At 40.0% G+C, this 23,050-nt stretch overlaps 1 long non-coding RNA gene and 1 other non-coding gene across 2 annotated transcripts in view; one reads left to right on the forward strand and one right to left on the reverse strand.

Annotated features, from left to right (window-relative positions):
- LOC138752141 (uncharacterized) overlaps positions 1 to 16,568 on the reverse strand; it is a 28,670-nt gene extending 12,102 nt beyond the window's left edge. The window contains exons 1-2 of the long non-coding RNA XR_011350409.1: positions 16,360 to 16,568; positions 15,001 to 15,056 (exon numbers count right to left, since the gene is read on the reverse strand). This is a non-coding gene — a long non-coding RNA (uncharacterized lncRNA). The remainder of the gene's footprint in view (positions 1 to 15,000; positions 15,057 to 16,359) is intronic.
- A 1,014-nt stretch (positions 16,569 to 17,582) lies between these two features.
- Positions 17,583 to 17,655, forward strand: trnar-acg (transfer RNA arginine (anticodon ACG)). Its single transcript has one exon. It is a non-coding gene; the product is annotated as a tRNA-Arg (tRNA).
- The last annotated feature ends 5,395 nt before the right edge of the window (positions 17,656 to 23,050 follow it).

Below are 23,050 nucleotides of genomic sequence, written 5' to 3' on the forward strand. Positions count from 1 at the left end.
TCATTTTCCCGGCCTTCTCCCCATAACCTTTGATGCACTAATTAATCAAGAACCTATCGATCTCTGTTTTAAATATACCCAAAGATCTGGCATCAAATTCCACAGATTTACCATGCTCTAGCAGAATAAATTCCTATGCATTTCTGTTCTAAATGGATGTCCTTCAATCCTGAATTTGTGCCCCCTTGTCCTAGACCAGTGGTTTTCAATCTTTTTCTTTCCACTCACATGCCACTTTAAATAATCCCTATGCCAAATGTGCTGTGATTAGTAAGGGATTGCTTTAAGTGATATATGAATGGAAAGAAAAAGTTTAAAACCCACTGTTTTAATTGTACCTCATTGACTCATCATGTGCATGGTTTCGGAACTACAAAGGAAAATCTTTCTCAAAATATTTCAGCAACAATGGAGTCTAGAGCAGGGATTCCCTTCACACTCACATATCATCTTAAGTAATCCCTTACTAATCACAGAGCACCCATGACAGAGATTACTTGAAATGGTATGTGAGTGGAAAGAGAAAGGTTGAAAACCCCTGTCCTAGACTATCCCACCAAGGGAAACAATCTTTCTGTATCTACTCTGGAAGTGCCTTTCAACATTTGAAATGTTTCAATGAGATTCCCCCGCCCCACCCCCCCTAAATTCTCCTAAATTTCAATGAACACAGGCCAAGAGCGGTTAAAAGTTCCTCACATGATAACCCGTTCATTCCCAGAATTATCCTTGTGAACCTCCTCTGAATCCTCTCCAATGTCAACACATCCTTTAAGTGAGGAGCCCAAAACTGCTCACAGTACTCCAACTGAGGTCTCACCAGTGCCTTATAAAGCCTCAACATCACATCCCTGCTCTGTTCTATTCCCCTTCAAATGAACGCCAGCATTGGATTTGCAAATCTGCCTTCAGGATATCTTGCACAAGGACTCCCAGGTTCCTTTGCATTTGAGTATATTCAATTTTCTTCATTTAAAAAAAATCATCTGCCTGTCTACTTTTTCTACCAAAGTGCATGACTGTACACTTTGACATTGTATTTCATTTGCCTCTTCTCTGCCCATTCTCCTCATCTGTCTATGTCTTTCTGCAGCCTTCATGTTTCCTCTACACTACCTGCTCCTCCACCTACCTTTGTATAATCCACACACTTGGCTGCAAAGCCATTCATTCCAACATCGAAATCATTAATATACAACATTAAAAGAAGCGGCCCCAACACCGACCACTGTAGAACACCACTAGCAACTGGCTGCCAACCAGAATATGATCCCTGTATTCCGACACTATGCTTTCTGCCAATCAGCCAATGCTTTACCCATGTGATAGACTATCAAAAATTCCAAAGCCGTAGGGTGAGAAACGATAGGCTTTATTATATTTTAGACTTGTAGCTGGCCTCATTCCATGTGCTCGACTGAGGACAGGAAGAGGGACATCAACCTTTATTCCAGGGTCACAAGTGGAGGAGTTACCAGGGAACGAGTCACTAGTGGAGGATGGGCCAGCTATCCATTGTCAGTCACATATTCGTATCACCACACCACACATATGTTTCTTGTTATACCATGGGCTCTTATCTTGAAGAGCCTCATGTGTAGCACCTTGTCACAGGCCTTCTGAAAATGCAAATGCATAACATCCACTGCATCTTTTTTATGTAGCCAGCTCATCACTTCTTCAAAGAATTCCAATAACATTTTTTGGCAAATCTTGCGTTTTCCGACCGATTTCAATTTACAATAATTTCGACTTACAATGCAAGTCCTGGAACTGAACCCAATTTTGTCGGGGCCTACCTGTGACCTGTTTCAATGATATTAATAATGGGATAAAGACTGGCCAGGATACCAGAGAGAAATAGTTGTCAAGCAAGATTTTCCCTTAAAGGAACTGTGCTAGCTTTGGCCTATCTTGTTAAGTGCCTCCAAGTACTCTGCACCCTCATCCTTTACCATGAACTAACATCTTCCCAACCACTGACGTCAAGCTAACCAGCCTATAATTTCCTTCCTTTTTGAATAGTAGGTGACATTTGCAATTTTCCAGTCCTCCGGAATCATACCAGAATCTAATCGATGGTGAGTCAAGAGAAAGCAATGGAGGAAAGATGCACTTGGATCTGGCCATCATTGTACTCAGTGCTTCTGCATTTCTCATGGATACCCTCATCTCAGGTCAAAAGCACAATGTGGCCCAACCATACCCAAGATAAATTAGGAGTAGAAGGTTCTTAAAATGAAAGCAGAGCATTTATTTTATGAATGATCATTTCTTAGTTTGATGGAAAATTATTGGCAAGTATAATCAAGAGAACACCAGAGATGTTCAATAAATAGATAAAGAACAAGAAGTTTTATTCAAGAACAAAAAGGTATTCTATTCACAGAGACAGAAGGCATTGTTTTTGATGAATATTTTGTTTCTACCTTTCCAAAAGAAGCAGATGATACAGACTTTGCAGAGGAGGAGTGCAATATATTGAATGGGATAAATAGCAAAAGAGGAAATCGTAAATGATTTGGCGTCTTTGAAAAGAGATAAATTGCCAGGCGTCCGTGAAATATATTCCAGGATGTTAAGAGAATAAAGGAAGAAACAAACAGATTTGGCAATCATTTCTTCCACACATTCAGTGAAGGAATAGACAACCAAGAAAGCTAATTATTTATAAAATAAAGAAGGACCAAGTGGAACAATTTCAAGAGAAAATTCTAAAGGAGACTATAAATGATAATTTAGGAAGATACAAATTAATGCAGACATGCAGCATGGGTATATTTTAAGGAAAAGCTAGTCAGGCAAGCTTTGAGGAGACAGGAAGGAATGTCAATCAGGTTGACATTTCTGATGTAGTTTACAAGAATTTTAGCTGTACCAAAAAGCAGACTGGTGGGAAAAGTAAAGCCCGAAGTAAAATCCAAAGAAAGGTGACCCTTCAGATTCAAAATTAGTTCAGGTCATCATCCTGTAGGGTTATCTTCTCTGCTGCTTCTTCTCAACAGGAGGTTTTTTCCCCCATTTCTGGTGCCCTGCTCTAGTCCACTGCTCCCTGGATCTGCGGACCCATCATGGCTGCTGCCAAACACAGGCGCTGCTATCTCGGGCATAGACATACATGGTCGCAGGATTTTACTTACAGGCAGCATTGGTTCCTTTAACGGGCCATTTGAAGCATCTTGCATCTCCGCCCTCCACTCTCCCAGGTCTGCACCAGCGGCAGCATTGCCATTACAGCAGCTCCGGCAGCTGAACAATGGAGAAGACTCGAAGTGCCAAATAGTCAACTCCTTTGAAAAATCATTTTATGAGAACGCAAGAATGTCCCATTTCAGCACGGAAATCTTGGCCAATACAATGAGGGAGGTGGTAGGTGGCCATAGTCTTTTAGATGAGCCATGTCTAATCACTCAGCTGGACAATGAAGGTCCCATCACAGTAGGATGCTATTTCTCTCTGGTATCCTGGCCAGTCTTTATCCCATTATTAATATAATTGAAACAGGTTACAGGTAGGCCCTGACTTAAAATGGGGTTCAGTTCCAGGACTTGCATCGCAAGTCGAAATTATTGTAAATTGAAATCAGTCAAAAAACACAAGATTTGCCAAAAAAAAACGTTATAACAGAACCATTGCAACTTTTAAATATCATATGTCAGGACATTGTGAATAGGGTGCATCTGTATCTGCATCGTTAATTGACTTGCTGTGCATAGATTGGCTGGAGTGTAATCTATTAGAGTCATTAGGTTTTTAATGAAGCCGCACCTCTGAGGTCGGCTCCATTTGGGGGGGGGGGGGGGGAAACCGAGTGGCTTATAAGGATATTCCAGCATTGCTTTTATAGAGAGCAGCACCAGGTTGCATCCTCCAGAGCTGATGGAGGGAGGCAACTGGTGCTGTAGCACCACCCATCAACATGTCGTTATGCATACATGCCGAGAGGGAAACCTATATCAGAAAATGGCAACCTTCAAGGAAGTAAGAACAATGGTTGCGATGTGTACAAGCAGCCTTAGAGCTTATCTATTTATTTATTTGTTTATTTTTAAATTGCACTCCTGGGTTGGAGGCTGATGACATCAGCTCACCACTTGCGGCAGCACTGCCTTTATGGAGAGAGGTGGAGTGAGTTGCTCCACCTTTGAGACTAACCTCAGGCCAGATCGGAGTTTACATGCTGGATCCGCACATGGAGGTTTTATGCAGGAAGGGTAAGTGATGTAAGGATGGAGAATATCCACCTTTACATCTGATATTTTTCCCCCAATATAAAAAAGCCTATTGAGCCAGAAAGTCATCAAATATAGAACAGACCCTTCCACCAACACATCCATGCTGGCCAAGATCCATTTTCCTGTATTTGTACCATCTCCTTCTAAGCTCCATATCCATACTATTGTGCCCATTTCTGCAGTTTCTTCTGGCAACTCATTCCAGATACGGATCATCCTGAGAGTGTCAAAGATGCAGATACTTCATTGCAACTCATTGCAGAAGTGGTTCACTGCAGTGAAATTTGAGCGGTGCTGAATGGGATGAAAGTAGCATTATATAAATGCAATCCTTTATTTTCAAATAATTTGTCCTTCTGCAAAAGCAGGCAAGGAACCCACACAGGCTGTGGACGACTTGAGGTCAAAGGACTCATGCACTGCCAGATGGAAACTACCTGCAAATTGGAGGAACAAACACATCATCTCCCCTCTCCGTCTGTGCAGAACTTCCTCCCCAGTTCCTTTGGTGACCATCTTTATTTCCCTCTCACAATATACGCTAGATATTTGCCTGAATCACTTCCCATTTGGCTATCATAATTTAAGCAGTGTACAGGGAACACTGCTGCCAGAGAGCAGCAGCAATCAAAGATCCACATTATCTAGGACATGCCCTGTTCTCATTGCTGCCATCAGGAACGAGAAGTAGGTGCCACAAGACTCACACCATCAGATTTGGGAACAGTTGCTACCCTTCCACCATCAGAGACTCATTTAAGAACTCTTACTTTGCATTTTATTTATTACTGATTATTTTCTGTATTCTACAATTTGTTTACACTCAGTTTACAATTCTCTTTTGAATACTTATCTTTTCTCGAGTAGTTTTTTTGCACTGCCAATAAGTAGAAATTCTGCCTGGACCACAGGAAAAAGGAAATCTCAGGATTGTATGTGATTCACATATGTACACTGACAATGAATCTGATCTTTAAAGATAGATGTTGAAACTTTCGATAAATTCCACAATCTGGATTCTCATGAAAGCAGTCAGAGAAGATCTATATCTCAGTCACTCCTTTGAATCGTTAGTTTGACTGATTCTTTTCAATTGAGAATTCTTCAATTCTCTGATGAGAAAAGTTATGTCAAGACCTGTTGGAACATTTACTACTTCATTTTCTCTCAGCAGAAAGTAATTACTTAATAAGGTGTTCCTTCAGAAGGACACCATTGCAATGGGAAAAGTGGTAATGCTGATTTGATACACGCAAGAATACAAATAGATTTAGAGCCTGCCTTATTTTTCTAAACCTTTTCACCCTCCCCTCCACTTTCCACTGAAGGAATAATTAGAGGCCTCGTTTAACAAACCAAATTTGTGGAATAAGAGCTCTCACTTAAGTTGTTATCTCGCTGTTTAAAGTATTATGGTCGAGTACTTGTCTAAATTCAGGTTCATTGCCAGGATACTATAACACATGATCCATGATATTATGGCAAATGGAAAAGATCAGTTCCATTTATTCAGATAATTTTGCGGTTTCCTATTTGTTGTAGTTTCTATTGTTGACATTAACAAAAAGCAGAACATTCGTGTAGAGCTAATGAATAAAAGACGTTCAGGAGCCCAGATTCAGCACCAAGCACTCTCCAGTCAAGTATTGAAAACATTTGCTCCTTTCAGCACTCGACCCAAACACAATCCTGTAACAGTGACTTCAGAAGTGCCCCTTGTAATGCATTAGTTTAACAGTTTCTATTTTCCACTTACAGGAACAAGCAAAAATACAATCTCAGGATTTGTACTGTAGATGGTTCAGGAGTGAAGCTGTTCCTGCACAGGGCAGAGAAGGAATATATAGTGGTGGGTGGCAATGTGCTCTTCATTGGAAGAGCAAAGAGCAAGAAGGATCTAACCTGGAGTATTAATGTGCCCGAGTTCACATCTATAGTACAGGCCCTTCAGCCCACAGTGTTGTGCCAACATAATAACCTACCATAACAATGGCCTAGAATTTCACTTCTGCATAACCCTCCTTTTCTTTCAGTTCTGAGTACCTTTCTAATAGTCTCTTAAAAGTTCCTATTCCATCTGCCTCCAAAACCATTGGATCATTATCTTCACTTTGAGCAGCTATCTACCAACAATGAGACCATAACATTATAGGAGCAGAAGTCAGCCATTCAACCCATCGAGTCCACTCCACCATTCCATCATGAGCTTATCCATCCTTCCGCTCCCCTGCCTTCACCCTATAACCTTCGATACCCTGACTATTTGCTGAACCACCAAAGGATCTGCTCACACTAACCATTCGAGACACTCATTTGTACAAAACAATATTTATTTATTTTTAGTTATAGATAGAATACTTGTTCGGCATATCTATTATTTATCTGTATGTCCGATTGTGTTTGAATGTTTTGCACTGAGGACTGGAGAACGCTGTTTCATTGGGTTGTACTTGTACAATCAGATGACAATGAACTTGACTTTGCTTGACCATTCCGATACCTATTAATGACCTGGCCTCCGCAGCCACCATGGTAGTAAATTCCAGCAGTTCACTAATCTGGCTAAAAAAATTTCTCAGTGTCGCTGTTTTAAATGGTGCCCTTCGATCCTGAAGTTGTCCCCTTTTGTCCTACACCCACCCATCACAGGAAACAACTTTGCCACACCCCACTCTGTCCAGGCCTTTCAATATCCAAAATGCTTCCGTGAGGTCCCCCCTCATTCTTCCGAACTCCAAGGAGTACAGTCCAAGAGATGTCAAATGCTAATCCCTTCATTTCAGGAATCATTCTTCCATTCATTAGTATGGTCAACAGGGGCCCTCTTCTGGGGGGGTGGGCCACAGCACATTTAAGGGGGAGGGTCATTGACTGAATCAAAATATTTTTATACATCAGTAGAAGTACAGAAGAAACCAACTAAACCTGACTGCTACACAAGGGGGCCCAAAGAACACAACAGCACAGAAAAAAGGCCATTTGGCCTTCTAGTCTGTGCCAAAACATCATTCTGGTAGTCCCTCTGACCTGCATCCATTCCAAAACCCTCTAGATCTCTCCCATCCATGTATCTATCTAATTTATGTTTAAAACTTAAGAGCGAGCCCACATTTACCATGTCAGATGGCAGCTCGTTCCACAATCCCATCACCCTGAGTGAAGAAGTTCCTCCTAATCTTCTCCCAAACCTTTCACCCTAAAGCCATGTCCTCTCATATTTATCTCTCCTAATTTAAGTGGAAAGATCCTACTTGCATTTAATCTGTCAATTTTGTAAATCTCTATCAAATCTCTCCTCATTCTTCTATGCTCCAAGAAATAAAGTCCTTCATTCCTCCTTCTCAAGATAGAGAAAAATTTAGTGTTCTTTATCAATTTCCTTCCAGTGAAACTTAAATAACTGACCTTGTGCACTAGTTTATTTACACAACTATTTTTAAATTGTTCTTATCGATATCGCACTGGCAGCAGTATGTCGTTTCGCCATCTTGTGGATTTGGCTGCAACCATTGGGCTCCTGTGTTGCTGGTACATAGGCAGGTGATGTAGTTTGTTGTGCTTCACCTGACAGTTGTGTTGATGTTTTGTATTAATGGTTGTGGTCTCTTCACTTGATACCTCACTTGCTATTGGTGTTGCAGGCTTTCCTGGTATTAAAGCTTTCTGTTTCATCGCATCTTGTGTCAGCCGGATGTGAATTCTGTTCCTCCTCAGCTGATTGTCAGAGTCTGTCTCGACAATTTATGATCTTGCTGCCTCAGCTTCTCTGGTGACCTTTGCTGGGGTCCAGGTTTTCAACATCAGCTCTTGAATACGCACAACTGCCCTCTGAAGAATTCTGGCAATATTTGTGCATGTTGGCGGCCACCTTGCGTGTCAGCCAGTCTTCTTCTAGTTTCTTCCCCCATATTAGTTGATCGACTAATCTTTCCTTTATATCCTTAAATCTGCATTTTGCAGAAAATGTTTAGTCTAGTGAGGAAGTTACCAACACCTTAATCAGTCTCTTTTATTAAGCCTTGAAATTCATAGCATTTAATTCTATGTTTAGACCTGGATTCAAGGTGAGAAGCAAACTTTGCAAATATCTGTCCTGGATCATTTTTCTCCATCTTTGTAAGCTCCCAGCTATTAAATAAGGCCTCATTCCCCTGTCCAGAGAAGTATATAACTGACCTTCTCTCATGTTGCATTTTTAAAATAGCTTTTCAATGCTAAATTGCACTTCTGCTGAAACTTTTTAAATGATTCAACAATGTCTTCAGCCTCCCAGTCCTTCACTGGGTGAATTGCTGTTGCTCCAGCCATTTTTTTTCCCCAGTCAGGTTTTTTCTCTTCTTCCCCTTTGTATTTCAGTGACTTACAATCAATTGCATGGCTTTATTCTTGTTCTCTTATACCACTGCTACCATCTTGTGCCTCTGTGTTACTTGGGAGTCTTCCTAAGTAACTTAGATGCAAGATTCAAATAACAGAAGAGATTTTACTTACTGATGTCTTCCACCATCTCAGGAAACTGTTCACACACCCATATATATACGCCCCACAGTGGTGCACTACAGTGAGAAGGGTATATTCTTATGCAGTTACAAAATAGTTCACATTATCCTGACTATATAACACTCGCTGTACACAACGCTTCCAATCTTAGTGTCATCAGCAAATTTGCTGATCCAATTTCCCACATCATCCAGGTCATTGATCCCTGAGGCACACCACTAATCACAGGCTTCCAGACTGAGAAGCAATCATCCACAACGACTTTGTCTCTCCTATTCAACCAATTTCAAATCCCGTTTACAACTTCTCCATGGATACCTAGTGTCTGAACTAACCTCCCATGTTGGACATTATCAAAGACCTTACTAAAGTCCATGTAGACAACATCCAGACTTTCCTTCATCTACTTTCTTGGTAAGCTCCTCAAAAAACTCTACAAGATTTGTTAAACACAACTTACCATGCACAAAGCCATGCTGACTATCCTTAATCAGCCCTTCGCTATCCAAATACTTGTACATCCGATCTCTCAGAACAGCCTCCAATAATTTACCTGCTACTGATGTTTATTTTTGGAGCCTCTTTTAAACAATGGAACAACATGAGCTACCCTCCAATCCTCTGGCACCTCACCCATGGCTCAGGACATTTTAAATATTTCTTCCAGGGCCCCTGCAATTTCTATGCTAGTCTCCCTCAAGGTCCGAGAGAATGCCATGTCAGGTCCTGAGGATTTATCTACTTTTATTCACTGCCCTTCCTTCTAACTGTTCATTCCATATGATGATGGTTCCTTTCAGTCAGTTTATGGGGTTCAATAAAAGGATACCCCACTCCTCAGAAAGGAACAGCGTGTGCGTGAATGGATTTAGGCGAGTAGGGGTTGCACAGGTCCTCTCCAGCCCAGATCCAGCGACATGGTGAGGTCCAAGACAACTGTGGGAAATTCGCTGTAAGAAAGCAAGCACCTCCTCCTATTTAATCTCAATATATTCCATGTCACTATTGCTTCCTTTCTTATACATTATGCCAGGTTCCTGAGTAAATACTGATGCAATAAAAACTGTTTAAGATCTCCTCCATCACATTAGACTTCACACATAGACGACTACCCTGATCTTCTAGGGGACCAATTTTGTCCCTTACTATCCTTTTAATATACTTGTAAAACCCTTTGGGTTTACCTTCACATGGTTTGCCAAAATGACCTCGTGTCTTTTTTTTTTTGCCTTCCTAATTTCCTTAAGTAAACTTATCCATAAACTTTGAGCAGAGTCCTGGGGGGGGGGGGCCATAAGCAAAATAAGGGAAGAAGGGCTCCGGCCTGAAATGTTGGTTATTATTTATTTTTTTTTTTCACACCATAAATCACATTAGCCATGATATACACTATTTCTTTTTCACACATATACAGTGACTTTTTCTCCCCCCCCCCCCCCTCCCTCCTCCCAAGCCACCCCCCCACCCCCCCTCTCATCCATTTTAGGTATACAATCTAGGTTGCATTAAGCCAGTCAGACAATGTTGTCATTCAACAAAAATACACCAGAAATTCTACTGACTCCATTCTTTTCTTTCCTTTTCCTTCCATCAACTTAGGTAATGTTTGTCCCCGGTAGGTTTTCGCTATTGTATTTAATGTAAGGCTCCCATACTTGTTCGAATATTTCAATATTATTTCTTAACCTATATGTTATTTTTTCTAATGGAATACATTTATTCATTTAAATTTAGTAGTTTCTTCCTTTTAATTTGGTTATGTATTCCATTAATATTTAAAGTCATATAGTTCAGCGTAGCCCTTTTATATTTTGTTTATCTTCTCTTTCCGTTTTTCCATCATTACCTTTCCTCCTTTTCCATTTCTGTTTTCTTATTTTCAACTCTTTATAAGACAACATTCCTACAACATCCAACATTTTCCTTATTCTCCTATTTCTATCTTCTTTATCCCCAATCTCCCCTTCCCCTCCTGAGTTGTCCTTTATCCCTTGTCGGACAACCACATCTCCCCTCTCCATTTGGATTTGCGAATCCACTCGCAAGCGTCAACTGATTTTGCAGTGACCGCTATTTCCCCCCACCCAGCCCCCCCAGAAAAGATTTCACTTTTCATATGTCACAAAGGTCACTCTTTTAATTCCCTCCTTATTCTCTCTATTCCATTACCTTCCCTTATTAATTCTTGTCTATACTATCTATATTTTCCTCTAAGTACAGATACATTCACGTATGCACATTGTCTCTATTCACTCTTATACCTCTTTACCCGCATACATATCAATCGTGATCATTTTTACTCTCATTACCCGTCTTCATCCCTCAGTCTATTTTTGTCTTTACCCACATACATATCAATCGTGATCATTTTTACTCTCATTACCCGTCTTCATCCCTCAGTCTATTTTTGTAATTGTTCTGCAAATTTTCGTGCTTCTTCTGGATCCGAGAATAGTCTGTTTTGTTGTCCTGGAATAAATATTTTCAATACCGCTGGATGCTTTAGTATAAATTTATACCCTTTCTTCCATAAAATCGCCTTTGCTGTATTGAACTCTTTTCTCTTCTTTAGGAGTTCAAAACTTATATCTGGATAAATGAAGATTTTTTGCCCTTTATACTCCAGTGGTTTGTTGCCCTCTCTTACTTTTTCCATTGTCTTCTCCAGTACCTTTTCTCTTGTAGTATATCTTAGGAATTTTACTACAATAGATCTTGGTTTTTGTTGTGCTTGTGGTTTAGAGGCCAATACTCTATGTGCCCTTTCTATTTCCATTTCTTGCTGTAGTTCTGGACATCCTAGGGTCTTAGGGATCCACTCTTATAAACTCCCTCATATTCTTGCCTTCTTCATCTTCCTTAAGGCCCACTATCTTTATGTTATTTCTTCTGTTATAATTTTCCATTGTATCTATTTTTTGAGCTAGTAGTTCTTGTGTCTCTTTAGTTTTTTTATTAGATTCCTCCAATTTCTTTTTTAAGTCTTCTACCTCCATTTCTGTTGCTACTGCCCGCTCTTCCATCTTGTCCATTTTCTTTCCCATTTCTGTTAAGGTCATATCTATTTTATTCATTTTCTCTTCTGTGTTGTTTATTCTTTTTCTTAAATCATTAAATTCCTGTGTTTGCCATTCTTTAAATGACTCCATGTATTCTTTAATAAGAGAAAGTATATCCTTTATCTTGCCTTTCCCTTCTTCTTCTATTTCACTCTACTCTTCCTCTTCCTCTTCTTCTTCCTCTGGGTTGGCCATCTGTTGTTTCTTTGTTGCCCTTTCCTTCTCTTCTTTCTTGTTTCTATTGTCTTCTGTGGTCTCTTCTTGCTGCAGGTGTTCTGCAGCTGTCGTTGCCGGCTGTGGAGATCGACTCCCCAGCTGGTCCCCCCTCCCGTCGGTGTGTTTTTTTTCATGCGCGGTTGCGCACTTTTACTCGGCTCAGCGAGCCATTTTTGTAGTCCATTATTTACCGACCTGAGGGAGCGGGTTTCTCTCTCCGCAGCGGGCCTCTTCGGACAGGTAAGGCCTTCACCTTTTTCCTCCGTTGCCTTCTCTTCCTCTCTTCTTACCGTTGATTTTGATTTTTCTTTTTTTGTCGCCATCTTCTTTCCACCTTTATACTCACTTTTCTGTAACTTTTATTTCTGTGCCTTTGTGTTTTCCTTTGTTTTTCCCGACTTTTCTGGAGAGGGCTGGAGTTCACTGTCCGGCCACTACTCCATCACGTGACTCCTCCGTTGGTTATTTTTTTTTAACCTCCCATGGACACTGCAAGACCTGCGGAGTTCCTCCAGCATCTCTATGCTTTTACTGCAATCACTGTGTCTGTTGTGTTTCACTCCAACTGTTGAGAATGGCTAACCTAGGCCACTGTAGGTAATACTCTCTTTCAAAGGCTACACTTGTGATTTGCCCATTTCATCCACAGCCTGAAAATATTTGAGAATTTTAGTCCAGCACAACAGCCAAGCAAACTTCAAAGGGTGCATTATCTATACATGAATGCACTGGTATTTTGTATGGAAAATGTATTAGCAAAAAATACAAATATATAGATCTGAAAACAATGAATGTCGAGACTGGACCATGAATGAAAAGAAAGCCATGTGTGGTCTTTGTACATTAAAGGCCCTGCTATCCATCACCTATGGAGATTAGTAGATGCCGGATAAGTGCATTTTCACGTTGCTTGAGACTTACTTCTACATTGCCTAATTAATACACCAGCATTAAGAATAAACAGTTTAAAAGACAAAAATACAAAACTATACTTACACCAAACAAACTTCCCTTGCATAAATATATAAACCTTAAAACATTTTGCATTTTTTTCAGTCACATTGTTAGAAAACATATAACCACTGGTGTATTTGCAGGTTCCTCCCCCTCCATGGAGGTGCCCAAAAAATTAACATAATTAACCCCCACCCAAGTTCATAGACAAAGCCTCTGACCGGGGCAACTCTTACTAAGCAGGGATAGGGAGTTACGCCAACAGTGAATGGGATCAACCAGTTCCTCCTCCTGAGGGATGCCATTTTATTCAAACACAACTTTATTCAAACAATTGCTACAAGCACAACCAAGGCACTCCACTGGCTGAATATGTGCTCTCATCTTCACCAAAGGTGTATGTGTTACTTCAAAGAACACTTATGATTTTAAATTTATGTATTTTTTGCATGTTATTTTATTATTATTTGGGTTTTTTTAATTATTTTTCTCGATTTAGTTTGTTAGTTGCTGGAGGGTGCCAGTTGCTTGAAATCTGGATAGCAGGGATTTTACTGATTATAGAATCTGAAAACAATGAAAATAGAGACTGGACTATGAATGCAAAGGAAACCATGCACTGTTGGTGTATTTCATGTGTATATTTTATTAATGAATAAAGCTTATTTTTGAAGTGAAAAGAACTTGAGTGAAGCAGAGATACTGATTGTTACTGATCACTACAGAAGCCGAGTCATGATGAAGTGAGTAGGAGTCTTGGAAAGAATCAGCCCTAAATTTAATTTTGTTTTCCACCTTTCACTTCCCCTTTCAAACACAGTCACGAGAGAAAGTTTCTGTAGTTCCTCTGGATGACATGTGAGGGGGAACTCAGCTGGTGTCGCAGTGTCCTTCAGAGGTAAAGATATATGATCGGGCCTGAGCTTTTCCTCAAGGATTAGTGCAGCAGTTAGATCAACACCAGTGACCCAGGCTCGAACTCATCACTGTCTGTAAGGAGATTGAGCATTCTCCCTGTATTTGTGTGGATTTCCTCAGTGCTCCAGTTTCCTCCCACCCTTCAATAACATATGGGGGTTATAGCTTAATTGGGGTATCTGGGCAGCACAAGCTTGTGGGCCAGGAGGGCCTGTTACATGCTGCATATCTTTTTTTTAAACTTTATTTATTAGTTCAAAAAAATAATAATATAATAACATATACAGCAATTAAACATGAACTTTATTTATATTTATAAATGTAAATATTCTGAGTATAACAGCCACTTATTAAAAAATTACAATTATCATGTGAAACATATGCAATTTTTTCCATTATTAAACAATATTTCATCTCATTATGCCATCTATTAATATCAATCATATTTGTATCTTTCCACGTACTAGCAATACATTTTTTCGCTACGGATAAAGCTAAATATATAAAAGCAACCTGGAATTTATCTAATCCCAAACCTTTCAGAGGTTGCAAACTACCCAATAAAAATACTGTTGAATCTAAAACGATTTTAATCTTATACAGGTATTCTAAAAACGATTGAATTTTCTTCCAAAAAGATTGTATATGTATACATGACCAAACAACATGACAAAAAGTTCCAACTGTATCACCACATCTAAAACACAAATCTGATTCATTAAAACCATATTTTTTTAATTTTTCAGGTGTCAAATATAATTGATGTAAAAAATTGTAATTAATCATTGCATAACGTGCATTTATCAATCTAGTTACACTATCATAACAGATATCTAACCAATCCTCTTCAGAAAAAATAAAACCCATATCTGCTTCCCATTTAAGTTTAGATCTATCCCAACCCTTTTTATCCATACCATCCTGTAATATTTGATACATAAATGAAATATACCCTTCTCTGGTACCTTCATAAGAAGTCTCAAATTTAGTCATTTTAGGTAAAATCAAATCTCTACCAAACATACATTTTACCAAAGATCAAATTTGATAATAAAGAAATAAAGAATTCTTATCAATACCAAAATCTTCCCTCATCTGATTAAAAGATAAAAACTTACCCTCTTTAAAGCAATCTCCCAAATTTTTCACACCTTTAAATCTCCAATGCAATAACCTTTGATTATGTATTGAAAAAGAAATGTTGATTATTATACAACAGAGTCAAAGCCAATAATTTACCCCTAGAGCCTATCATTTTATTTTTCTTTATCCATAACTTCATTAAATGTTTTAGTATAGGCACAATATTGTTGTAACAAATTTATATTCCACCTAAAAGTGGATGCATTTCAAATTCAGAAATACTTGCCATCTCAATTTTAGTCCAACTAGGATGCCGTACCAAATCCATCAATGAATTAATAAATTTAAGTTGGCTGCCTCATAATAATTTTGAAAATGTGGTAAACATAGTCCCCCTAACTCACATTTCCAAGTTAATTTATTCAAAGCTACTCTCGAAAATTTACCCTTCCATAAAACTCCCTAACCATTTTATTTAAAGCTCAAAAAAAATTTTATCAAGTAAATACGGAATAGATTGAAACATATTGTATACTCGGAAAGATATTCATCTTAATTGTATTTATCCTTCCCATTAAATTAATAGACAAATCTTTCCATTTAATCAAATCAGTTTTAATTTTTTTCATTAACGGAGCATAATTTAATTTATATAATGATTGATAATTAACATTCAAAATTATACCCAGATATTTAATTCGATCAGTCCACTTCAAATTAATAATATTCTTATAAACTGAATAATCTCCTTCACTTACCGGTAATATTTCACTTTTGTCCCCCAATTAACTTTATATCCAGAAAGACATCCATATTGTATTAAACATTCCTCCAAATGCAAAAGTGACTGAGCTGGGTTTATTAAATACACCAATACGTCATCAGCAAATAAATTAATTTTATACTCCTCATCTAAAACTTTCATACCTTGTATCTGTGTATTTTGTCTTAACATGCTGTATATCTAAATATTTTAACATATTAATTTTAAAATAAATCTGTGATATGAAATACACAGAAAACTGCACCAGACAGGCGCTGTGGAATATTCAGACCAAATCAATATTGAAAGGTTCCTTTTATTGTCACACATTAGTGCATAAAAAATATATTTCAACTTTTATCTACTGCAAGACAAATAAATAGTCACCATGAGCATTGCCTGGCACCTCCAACAATGAGAAAGAGAAGTAAATGAGTCCCTTCAGAGACACTGTGAATTTGCCTGCAGCACTCCCTCAGCCTCTGCAGCCGCCTAGACCCCGGTTCAAAACATTAGCAAACCAAGCTCCAGATCCAAAACCTCCTGACACAATCAGCAATCCTTCAGTGCCAAGAGGTCCTTTGAGAGCCCTGCTTGCCTTCAACACCTTCACAAATCACAGTTCCAATACCTGGTTCCCAGCAGCCTGTGTTGGTCCTTCAGCTGCTGTGTCTGTTACAGAGTTCTGTGTTGTGTATTGGCCTATGTGTTGTGTGGTTTTGTGTTGGAAAGTGACAGTTTGCCTTTAAGTGCAAAGGTGAAGGTGAGAGATGGACTGGGCATGTGCAGAAGATGATCTAGAAATTTCTGGACTTGGAAGACAAACCACGGCTGGGTGTGGCTGTGGAGTGGAAGGAGGTCCAAGCAGAGTCATTGTTTGGGAGGCAGTTTAGAATGTTGAGCATTTTAAAAGGGAGGAACATTCCAAAGGCAGCCAGAAGCCATTGTTCCTCTCTCTGCAAGCAACACAGGACCACTTCAAATTGTGTGCTCTCACTCTCTCACATAGATCTTTTGGCTTCAGTTTACCAAACAAACTGAATTTTGTTTACGATCTTTACTTCTATTGAAGTCAAAGTTTTGTGAGTTTTATATGTTTTGTATCTAAGTTTTTTTTCCGGTGGGCTGGTTGGAAATATAACTTAGACTTAATTATATATGTTATATTTAGGCTGGGGAATGTATTAGTTTTACACTGTTATAGACATTTGTATATTAACCAGTGGGCATTGTTAGAAAGGGGGGGGGATTTTTAATTAAAGTTTGAAGGTGATTTTTTGTTAATAAAGTAATTGTTCATCTTTACCCCTGTGTGATGTGCCTTTTTTGTGGTTGCTGGTTTGATCTTGTAACAGTGCCACTCGCTGGTCTGCTGCCATGGACACTTTCCCTGTAGGGTTATCTCCCATTCTTCCTTTTCTCAAGGGGGGGTTGGGGGTATTCTCCCTGGTGCCCTGCACTGGTCTGCTACTCCCTTTGTGGTAATGGTGCCCAGCAGAGTTGCCATCTTGGGCACAGACAGGTGGCAGGATTAAAAACACTGTCAGCTCCTCTAACAGGTCGTTTAAAGCTTATACTTCACCATCATGGCCAGGCAGTCACACCCTGAGTGGCGTCTCTGCCTTCCTCTCTCCGAGTTCACACCAGCGGCAGTGCCACTGTTTCGGCAGCGCAGCCATGTTTTTATTCCCATGCATTGGTAAGCAACAGAAATTTACACAGAACAGAACATAAAATCCTTCAACTAACCTCTAACAAACTATTTAAATAGGACTGTGGTGGTCCACTAATCCATTTAGCATTGTGACCTAGTGTATGAGATTAAGACTAGTTGTTTGCTGAAGTACCCAGCTGGGGCCAGTGGCGCAATGGATAACGCATCTGACTACGGATCAGAAGATTGTAGGTTCGATTCCTATCTGGCTCATTTTCTTCTCAAGCAGCACATTAGTACAATGATATTACAGCACCAGCGACCAGAGTTTGAATCCTGCGCTGACTGGAATAAGTTTGTACATTCTCCATGTCTGCATGGATTTCTTTCTAGGTTCTCCAGTTTCCTCCCACCCTTCAAAATGTACCAGTTTGTAGGTTAATTGGGTGGTAGGGACTTGAGCTGAAAATGCTTGTTATTGCGCTGTATTAAATTTAATGTAGTGGCAATGGTGCCAAATCAAAATTGTACACTAGCACATTCTATTACAGCAGATGCTGCCTCACCCAACTGATGTCACATGTTTTCATAGAACACTTCCAACAACTTGCAGATGTATCGATTCTGAAAACCAAAGCCACACTCAACAATTTACCTGCTTTGCCATCAACAAAGTCACTTCAAATCTAAATCCTTGGCTGTTGATGGTCTGTTTGCCAAAAGATTGGATCTTAAAATCAATGACTTCCTTTGAAATTCCCTTTCTAGCACTGTAGCTTGCTCTGGATATAGGTTCCTGCCCACATTCCGATTCTCTGCACATTTCTTCATTCTACCCACCCCTTTGGAGACTGAGGAGCTCCTTTCATTCAGTGGCCTTGCCTTCTTACAAACCCCTCTCAAGAAAGAAGCTTCCCAATCCAAAAGGCACACAAAACCATTCAGTCTTTTGTTGAAAGAGTTATCTAATTTCCCCCACCCCCCCCCCGTACCCACCCCTTCACTTCATAGCTCTGCAGAGCTTTCTAATTACATCTGCATTCAAAGATATCATCAAACCTGCCTCTATCTACCTTTCACAAAGAACAAAATTTTTTTACTGAAATTTTCTTAATCCCCTCTGATTATTTAGCCAATTATATATGATTATAAAACCCACTGTTAGTGAAATCAATTACTCCCGAATCAAAATCATCAAACCATTGAAAATCTTTATTAAATCTGCCTCTAATCTTCTCTACTAAGAGAGAATAATCCTGTGTGTGGTCTCTCCAAGTAACCTAAAATCCCTTAGCTCCGAATTCATTCTGGTAAGCATCCTTGGGGAGATCATTATATGTATGATAACGGTTTTGTTATTAAAGAACCGCTTCCTCTCTTGCGCAACAGCCTCTTGTTCCCACCACCCAAGTACACTGCAGTGTATTTTTCTGGAAACCAGAAAAATATCCAGATTTTAATACCCAATTGTTTCTATAAACGTGCCCATCGCTGTTAAAGCCGACATTTATGACCCATCCCTAACTGCTTTGAGGGGGATGCTGGTGAGATGGCTCTGGAACTACTGTAGTCCTGCTGGTGAAGATACTCCTAAAGTAGTGTCAGCTCCAGGATTTGGGCCCAATGAGGATTCAGGAACAGTAATATACTTTCAGGTAGTGGTGTTCCCATGCACATTTTGTCGATTACTCTTGGGTGGTAGAAACATAGGCATCACTAAGGGAGTGCGGACCGCACCGGGTGACATCAAAATGATTGTCTTTTAATTTTTTGTTCAGTGTTTCAGCATAAATTTATAATATCCCTGTAGTCAGTTAAACAAAAACATTTTTTGTAGGCCCAGTTTACATGTGCAGCGTCGCTATGGTGGCCTCAAACAAGTCATATGACATCAGGGCGTGATGACATCAGCGTAGGTCGAGCATATGATTCTGGCTTTTAAAAGGTTGCGTGGGTTCCACAGGATGAAGCACAATTTCACCTTCGCAAAGTCGAGTTGGACACCACTAGTTATTACCATCTTGTCAGTGCCTGGACCAGGCCGTCACTAAGAGGGTCAGTGACTTCCTACAGGATCTACCACATGCCACAAAGTATGACTATTTAAAAATAGCTTTCATTATGTGTATATGGTGTGTCCCATAGGGAAAGGGCAGACAAACTATTACATTTCGATGGGTTGGGAGACTGTGCCCCATCAAAACTAATGGATGAAATGCTATTCCTGGCAGCTGGTAAAAGGCCCAATATGTTATTCGAGCAGCTCTTTTTAAAGCTGATGCCAGAGGATATTAGGTTCTTGTTATCCAAGTATTCATTTGAAGTAGTCTGATATTGACCCAGTGTCACATTCTAGTGCTCTTAGCACATTATTTACGAGCAGGCAACACCCTAAGACAAGCAAGCAGCCTGTGGACACCTCGTCTTGGTGATATTACCACAGGCATTAGTTAGTAAATGCCCATGAGTGCCTTCCACCCTGCCCGTTTGCAGGAAATGCCAGTTGGCGAGAAACCTGCATCCCTACTGTATATATGGGACACAATTCAGAAGTTAGTGTATTTCCACCCACCAGTTTTGACACACACCATCCTACCCCAGTCCTGCAACTACGAGCAGTTAACAGTTCCCACATTCCAACTTTTGGCACCAGGAAGATGAATGTCAAGTTTGAAAATCATTTCTACACTTGGCCATTCATTATAGCTGCAGTACCACGACCTGTGCTTGATGCAGATTTTCTTCGGGCTCATTCATTCCTCATCGACTTAAAAGGGCATCAGCTAATAGATGGAACTACTTTTCAGACTATTCCTCTGGCAGATGCCTATACCCCTGTTCTGTGCCTTCAAACATTAAGTAAACCAGTAGATGAATTCTCCAAGCTGTTGGAAGATTTCCCTGAGATTACTACTCTACAATTTTCTGCCTCCACTGCAAAGCAGTGTTACTCAAAGCATTTGTACTAAGGGCCCTCCTATCCCCATTTGCCTCCAGAGAAGCTGTGCTTAGCCAAGGAAGAGTTTGCCAAGATGGAGGAACTAGGCATAATTCGTAGGTCTAAAAGTTCCTGAGCATCCCCATTACATATGGTCCCGAAACACAATGGAGGTTGGTGACCATGTGGAGATTACAGGCAGCATAACAACACCACCATCCCAGATCATTATCTTCAAAAGTTTGGACTGACCATCAATTTAGATAAATGCATTTTTGGACAAGAAATTATTGATTTCTTGGGGAAAAGGATTACTTAGGAAGGCAGGACTCTGCTGCCATTCAAATTTGAGGCATTACCAAGACCTGCTAAGGTTAAAAGCTTGCAAGAGTTCTTGGGAATGGTAATTTTTTTTTAAATACAGTCAGTTTCTTCCAGGAACAGCTCATCTCATGAAGCCTCTTTTTGACTTACTGTCTGGAAATGTCAGAACCATCCATTGGACTGAAGAGGGAAACAACGCCTTCTTGAAGATGAAAGATTTGCTGAATGATGCCACTATGCTCAGATACCCAGTTTAAAATGCAGCCACCACCCTTTCTATAGGCACTTCCAGTATGGCCGTAGGAGATGCACTTCAATGTGTCAATAGGGCAAAGGAAACCATTAATATTCTTCAGCCTCCGTCTTAGTGCTTTTGATAAGGAGCTTTTAGCCATTTACTTGTCGACACTTCCATTATTTTTGGAGGGCAGAGATTTTACTATGTACACTGACCACAAGCCCTTAACATTTGCATTTTCCAAATACACTGGCCACAAGCCCTGGTCAGCTTGATAACAATGGCATTTCAGAATTCTCCACAAAAATGGTACATATTGCTGGAAAAGACAATATAGTAGCTGATGCACTTTCCCACTCTGCTCCACTCAAGGTTTCATCTGCGGATCAAGGTATTGACTACACAGCTTTGGCCATGGCCCAAGAACATGACCATGAGATGAATGCTTATCGGAGTGCAATCATGAACCTGCAATTGAAAAATGTCTAGTTTGGAGTTAATGGCAAACTATTCCTGTGATAGATCAATGGGACAGCCACACCCAGTAGTTCTGGCATCGTAGAAATGTCAAGTATTCAACTGTGCATGGTCTCTCACATCCATCAATTAGATGGACTGTCTGGTTTCAGACAGGTTTGTGTGGCAGGGTCTTAAAGACATTACACAAGTGGCGAGGTCCTGCATTGCCTGCCAATAAGCAAAAGTTTGGCGACATACAAAGGTCCTTCCTGGCAGTTACTTGGCATTTTGTTCTTGTCCACTTCCTGTTTCAAGACGATACCATTTTCTTTATACAGTAATAGGTTTACACAGTGGCTCAAGGCCGTGCCTATGGCAGATGCCACTACAGACTTGTGCTCAGGCATTCCTCAGTTCCTGTGTGCCTTATTTTGGATTACTGCCACATGTTACTTTGGATGGAGGACCACAATTTACTTCCTCACTGTGGACAGCCTCATCTCACTTGCTTGGGACAACAATTCATCATATTATCCCCAGGCCAATGGAATAGTGGAAAGATTTTATCAACATTTCAAGTCAACCTTGATGTCTTAGATAAAGGGGCCAAAGTGGGCTGATGAGCTGCTCTGGGTATTGTAACAACTCCAAAGGAGGACCTCCAAGCTTCATCTGTGGAGCTTGTGAACGGTGCACCATTGGTGATTCCAGAGGTGTTCGTCCCCTACCATTCCAACTCCAGCGATATTCCTAAGGAACTGTTGAGCAGGTTAAGGGAGACCATAGGAAAATTGACTCTTATACCACCATCATCACATGGAGAACACTTCTTTTGTGCCTGAGGACCTCAAAAACTGAATTCGTCTTTGTCCAAAAGAGAACACTTAGTCAACCTTTATAGACACCCTACAAAAGACCTTATAGGATACTCAGACAAACTAGGTCAACGTGTATTTTGGACATTGGAGGGAAACCAGTCTTTCACTATGACAGGCTTAAACCAGCTCACGTGGACAATTCTTTCCCACTGCATCAGCCAACAGTCCTTCGCATACTCTACCACCTAAAGGACAAACCTTTCTGCCAGTTCTGCGGGGGGGGGGGGGGGGTGGGGTCATGTAGCAGCATTATTATTCCCAGGAGGTATCAAACCGGCCATGTGACATCAGCACATGATTCTGCCTTTTAAAAGATTGCACAGGTGATGGAGTAAATTAGTTTGATTCGCTCTAGATTCGCCTTGTGTGGTTATTTTATTGTGTTCACCGATTCCAGTGGCTACACATGTATCAATATACCTACAAGGCAAAAACTCTATGCTGATTTACTTTTGAACCTTCTAATGTGCTCTGGTCAGAGTTGTCATTATTACCCAATTACAGTGACATTTTGAATCTCGTGGTTTTGTCTGCACGTGCTACAAGCATGTGCTGTTGTTTTTGTTGCTGCTGGTGCTTTTATCAAATCACTGCTTTTGTTAAATTTTCTGATGTTTTAGCTACAATATTGTGGTCATTAGTATTTTTGAAACTAGATCAATAACTTTTTTGAGAATTTAGTAATTAGAAGCAGAATTCATTGTCACGAACAAGTCATGAAATTCGGTGTAGAAGTTCGATACAGTGTTCAACAATATGCCAAATCTCCTCAGACTTCTTAAGACATTAAGGCACTGGTGTGCTTCCCTGTTCTTTTATGGGCTCATATTG

The sequence above is a fragment of the Narcine bancroftii genome, chromosome 1 (assembly GCF_036971445.1).
Source record: "Narcine bancroftii isolate sNarBan1 chromosome 1, sNarBan1.hap1, whole genome shotgun sequence".
Lineage (NCBI taxonomy): Eukaryota > Metazoa > Chordata > Chondrichthyes > Torpediniformes > Narcinidae > Narcine > Narcine bancroftii.